Source organism: Malaclemys terrapin, chromosome 15, assembly GCF_027887155.1.
Source record: "Malaclemys terrapin pileata isolate rMalTer1 chromosome 15, rMalTer1.hap1, whole genome shotgun sequence".
Lineage (NCBI taxonomy): Eukaryota > Metazoa > Chordata > Testudines > Emydidae > Malaclemys > Malaclemys terrapin.
This window is the reverse complement of record NC_071519.1, coordinates 13,927,917-13,932,916: the sequence shown is the minus strand read 5'-3', so window position 1 is coordinate 13,932,916 and position 5,000 is coordinate 13,927,917. Positions and strand designations below refer to the sequence as shown.

Here is a 5,000-nt window from a genome sequence, read left to right as displayed (position 1 = left end):
GGGGGGCTTAATAGTCGAGACGGAGCCGGTCCGGGGGAGGCTTAATAGTCGTCCCCCGAGGACTCCGGGGGCAGGCTTAATAGTCGTTCCAGGAGAGGCTTAATAGTCGTCCCCCCGAGTACTCCGGGGGCAGGCTTAATAGCCATTCCCCAGGCGGTCCGGCGGAGGCTTAAGAGTCGTGCTTAGCGGCCACCAGGTCAACCCGCGGAATCTACTGGGTTGACCTGGTGGCCGCTTTGCTTTCCGGCCCGGGCGTCACCCCACTCCGAGGGCAGAGCGGCAGTGGTCTTGAGGACCACAGAGGGGGGGCTTAATAGTCGAGACGGAGCCGGTCCGGGGGAGGCTTAATAGTCGTCCCCCGAGGACTCCGGGGGCAGGCTTAATAGCCATTCCCCAGGCGGTCCGGCGGAGGCTTAAGAGTCGTGCTTAACGGCCACCAGGTCAACCCGCGGAATCTACTGGGTTGACCTGGCGGCCGGTTTGCTTTCCGGCCACCAGGTCAACCCATTGGATTCGACGGGTTGACCTGGTGGCCGCTTTGCTTTCCGGCCCGGGTGTCACCCCACTCCGAGGGCAGCGCGGCAGTGGTCTTGACGACCACAGAGGGGGGGCTTAATAGTCGAGACGGAGCCGGTCCGGGAGAGGCTTAATCGTCATCCCCCGACAGTGTGTGTGTGGGGGGGAGGCTTAGCAGTCTTCCCCCCAGGCTGGGTGGGGGCCTGGCGGGAGGCGTCGCAGTCTTCCCCCGGGCGGTCCGGTGGGGGAGGCTTAGCAGTCGTCCTCAGGGTGGTCCGGGGGTGGGGGGAGGCCTCACAGTCGTCCCTGGGAGAGCCGGGTCGGCGGCGGTGGCGGGTGTCAGGCTTTACATCCAGCCTCCGGAGGGTGAGCGTCCTCGGACGCGCTGCAGCTGCCGCAGAGAGGCGGCCTCTGAGGCAGGGAGCGGGGCACCGAGGCTGGGGAGTGGGGAGCAGGAGCCGTGGGGTGGGGGGCGTTCAGGACAACAGGTCAAGCCCCGGGTAGCGGCTGTCAAATGTTCAAAGTCCCCACCGGGACAACAGGTCAACCCCAGGGGAAGCAGCTGTAAAATTTTCAAAGTCCCCGTTCGGCCACCAGGTCAACCCGCTGAATCTATTGGGTTGACCTGGCGGCCGGTTTCCTTTCCGGCCACCAGGTCAACCCAATGGATTCAACGGGTTGACCTGGTGGCCGGTTTGCTTTCCGGCCCGGGCGTCACCCCACTCCGAGGGCAGAGCGGCAGTGGTCTTGAGGACCACAGAGGGGGGGCTTAATAGTCGAGACGGAGCCGGTCCGGGGGAGGCTTAATAGTCGTCCCCCGAGGACTCCGGGGGCAGGCTTAATAGTCGTTCCAGGAGAGGCTTAATAGTCGTCCCCCCGAGTACTCCGGGGGCAGGCTTAATAGCCATTCCCCAGGCGGTCCGGCGGAGGCTTAAGAGTCGTGCTTAGCGGCCACCAGGTCAACCCGCGGAATCTACTGGGTTGACCTGGCGGCCGGTTTGCTTTCCGGCCACCAGGTCAACCCATTGGATTCGACGGGTTGACCTGGTGGCCGCTTTGCTTTCCGGCCCGGGTGTCACCCCACTCCGAGGGCTGCGCGGCAGCGGTCCTGAGGACCACAGAGGGGGGGCTTAATAGTCGAGAGGGAGCAGGTCCGGGGAAGGCTTAGCAGTCTTCCCCCGGGCGGTCCGTTGGGGGAGGCTTAGCAGTCGTCCCCAGGGCGGTCCGGGGGTGGGGGGAGGCCTCACAGTCGTCCCTCGGAGAGCCGGGTCGGCGGCGGTGGCGGGCGTCAGGCTTTACGTCCAGCCTCCGGAAGGTGCGCGTCCTCGGAGGCGATGCAGGCGCCGCAAAGGGGCAGCCTCCGAGGCAGGGAGCGGAGCACCGAGGCTGGGGAGAGGGGAGCAGGAGCCGGGGGCTGGGGGGGGTGGGGTGGGGGGGGGGCGTTCAGGACAAGCGGTCAAGCCCCGGGGAGCAGCTGTCAAATGTTCCAAGTCCCCACTCGGCCACCAGGTCCACCCCAGTCTAGCAATGGGGTTGACCTGGCTGATGGCCGGTTAGTGTCAAGGTAAACTCACCGTCGTCCACAGGAGGGCAGCTCTCAGGCCGTCCGGCTGCGGCTGACTCTGGGGCGGTGCCCGGTCCCGGCAGCGAGGGGCGGGGGGGGGGCGCGGAGCGACACGGAGCTAACCGGCCCCCGGGGCCGGGGGCGCCTCCCGCGACTTTGGGGGCCGCGGGTCGTCAGTGGCGTGCAGGCCGGGCCTCTCCCGGGGGATTCGGGGGGGGGGGGGGGCGGTCCTGCGGGCCGGGCGCAGGGGGCTCGAGCGAGCCCGGGCCGGTCCGCCCCGGGGCCGGGGTCTCCGCCTGCGGCTCGGGGGGGCGCGGGTCGTCGGGGGAGGAAGCCCGGGGGAGCTGCACGCCGGCCTGCCAGGCCAGGCCAGGCCTGGCCTGGGTGGCCGCGGGGGGATTCGGGGCGGTCCCGCGAGCCGGCGGCCGGGCGCAGGGGGTCCGAGCGCGTCCGAGCGAGTCCGTCCCGGCCCCGGGGTCTCCCCCTGCGGCTCTGGGGGGCCGTGGGTCCCCGCTGGCGGAAGCCGCTGGGCGCTGGACACCCGCCGTCCGTCCCGCCTGGCCAGGCCTGGCCTGGGTGGCCGCGGGGCGGGGGATTCGGGGCGGTCCCGCGAGCCGGCGGCCGGGCGCAGGGGGTCCGAGCGCGTCCGAGCGAGTCCGTCCCGGCCCCGGGGTGTCCCCCTGCGGCTCTGGGGGCCGTGGGTCCCCGCTGGAGGAAGCCGCTGGGCGCTGGACACCCGCCGTCCGTCCCGCCTGGCCAGGCCTGGCCTGGGTGGCCGCGGGGGGATTCGGGGCGGTCCCGCGAGCCGGCGCCCGGGCGCAGGGGGTCCGAGCGAGTCCGTCCCGGGCCCGGGGCCTCCCCCTGCGGCTTTGGGGGCCGTGGGTCCCCGCTGGCGGAAGCCGCTGGGCGCTGGACACCCGCCGTCCGTCCCGCCTGGCCAGGCCTGGCCTGGGTGGCCGCGGGGCGGGGGGATTCGGGGCGGTCCTGCGGGCCGGCGGCCGGGAGGGTCCGGGCCAGTCCGCCCCATGCCCGGGGTCTCCCCCAGCGGCTTCGGTGGGTCCTCCGCGGAGGAAGCCGGGTGGGGAGCCGGACCCCAGGCGCCCAGACCCGTGACCTGCGGCCGCGACCTCCGACTCGGCAGGAGCGACGAGGGGCTTTCCGGCCCGTCCCCCCCCTCTCCTTCCTCCCCAGAAAAGGAGAGAGAGCTGGCTCGGACCGGGAAAAGCTGCCTACGGCACCTGGGATTCCCAGGCGGTCACCCATCCAAGTACTAGCCAGGCCCGGGACGGTTTACCTTCCGAGATCGGACGGGATCGGGGGCGTTCGGTCCGGTATGGCCGTAGGCACCCGGCCCCCGCGCCTCCTCGCCCGCTTTCCCCTGCCGACGCCCGGGCCTGCCGCACGGTGAGCCCCGGTCGGACTGCCCCCCTGCGGCAGGGCCCCCGTCTCTCGCGGGCCCGGTCCTTTTTTCCTTCTCGAGCTCCGGGGCCCGGGCTGGCCGCCAGAGCCCCTCCGCCCGCCCGCCCTCCCCGGCGTCGGGGAAAATATTGTCCCGGACATCCAGTGCGCCCTGATCCTGTCAGCCGGGGGGGGGGGTGGGTGGGTGGAGGGGGGGCAGTCCCTCGCTGCGGCCGGGGAGGGTGAGCCCAGGGCGGCTTGCCTGCCGTCCGAGTCCCCTCTCGGCCACCAGGTCAACCCCGAGCCGAAAGGGCTGAAAAATTTTCAGAGTCCCCTCCCGGGCACCAGGTCAACCCGTGGAATCGAACGGGTTCGCCTGCTGGCCGGTTCGCTTCCCGGCCACCAGGTCAACCCGTAGGTTTGAACGGGCACGCCCGGTGGCCGCTTTCCCGTCCGGTCACCAGGTCAACCCGGATCTCCCTCCTTCCCTGGGCGCCCCCTCCTCGGAGGCGTCAGGTTCCATTTTCTTTTTCCCCCCAGACTTCCAGGGGCCCGATCCAGTCGGCCGGGAGGCAGTCCCTCGCTGCGGCCGGGGTGGGTGAGGCCAGGGCGGCTTGCCTGCCGTCCGAGTCCCCTCTCGGCCACCAGGTCAACCCCGAGCCGAAAGGGCTGAACATTTTTCAGAGTCCCCTCCCGGGCACCAGGTCAACCCGTGGAATCGAACGGGTTCACCTGCTGGCCGGTTCGCTTCCCGGCCACCAGGTCAACCCGTAGGTTGCCGACGGGGCTAGCCAGTGGCCGGTTTGCTTTCCGGCCGCCAGGTCAACCCCTAGGTTTGAACGGGCACGCCCGGTGGCCGCTTTCCCGTCCGGTCACCAGGTCGACCCGGATCTCCCTCCTTCCCTGGGCGCCCCCTCCTCGGAGGCGTCAGGTTCCATTCTTTTTTCCAGACTTCCAGGGGCCCGATCCAGTCGGCCGGGAGGCAGTCCCTCGCTGCGGCCGGGGAGGGTGAGCCCAGGGCGGCCTGGTCCATGTCTCTAGTGGGCCCGATCCTTTTTTGGGGTGTTTTTTTTTTTTTTTCCGAGCTCCGGGGCCCGGCCCGCCCGGGCAGCCCTCCTCGGAGGCGTGGGGCGGATTTCCCCCCCCCCCCCCCAGACTTCCAGGGGCCCGATCCTGTCGGCCGGGAGGATGTCCCTCGCTGCGGCCGGGGAGGGTGAGCCCAGGGCGGCCTGCTTGGCGGCCGGGTCCATGTCTCTAGTGGGCCCGATCCTTTTCTTCCCTTTTCCGGCTCCGGGGCCCGGGGTGGCCGGGTAGCCCTCCGCGGTGGCGTCGGCAAATTTTTTTAAAAAATCAGACTTCCGTGGGCCCGATCCTGACGGCCGGGAGGCAGTACCTCGCTGCGTCCGGGGACGGTGAGACGCTCGGCCACCGGGTCAACCCGGAGGAAGCGGGCTGGGGGAAAAAAAAAAAAAAAAAAAAGTTTTCCAAGTCTGAAAAATTTTCAAAGTCCCCTCCCGGCCAC

General features: G+C 70.3%; 1 non-coding gene across 1 annotated transcript; it reads right to left on the bottom strand.

Annotated features, from left to right (window-relative positions):
* Positions 1-3,306: 3,306 nt before the first annotated feature.
* Positions 3,307-3,425, bottom strand: LOC128824187 (5S ribosomal RNA). The gene has a single exon (XR_008442412.1). It is a non-coding gene; the product is annotated as a 5S ribosomal RNA (ribosomal RNA).
* Between the last annotated feature and the right edge of the window lie 1,575 nt (positions 3,426-5,000).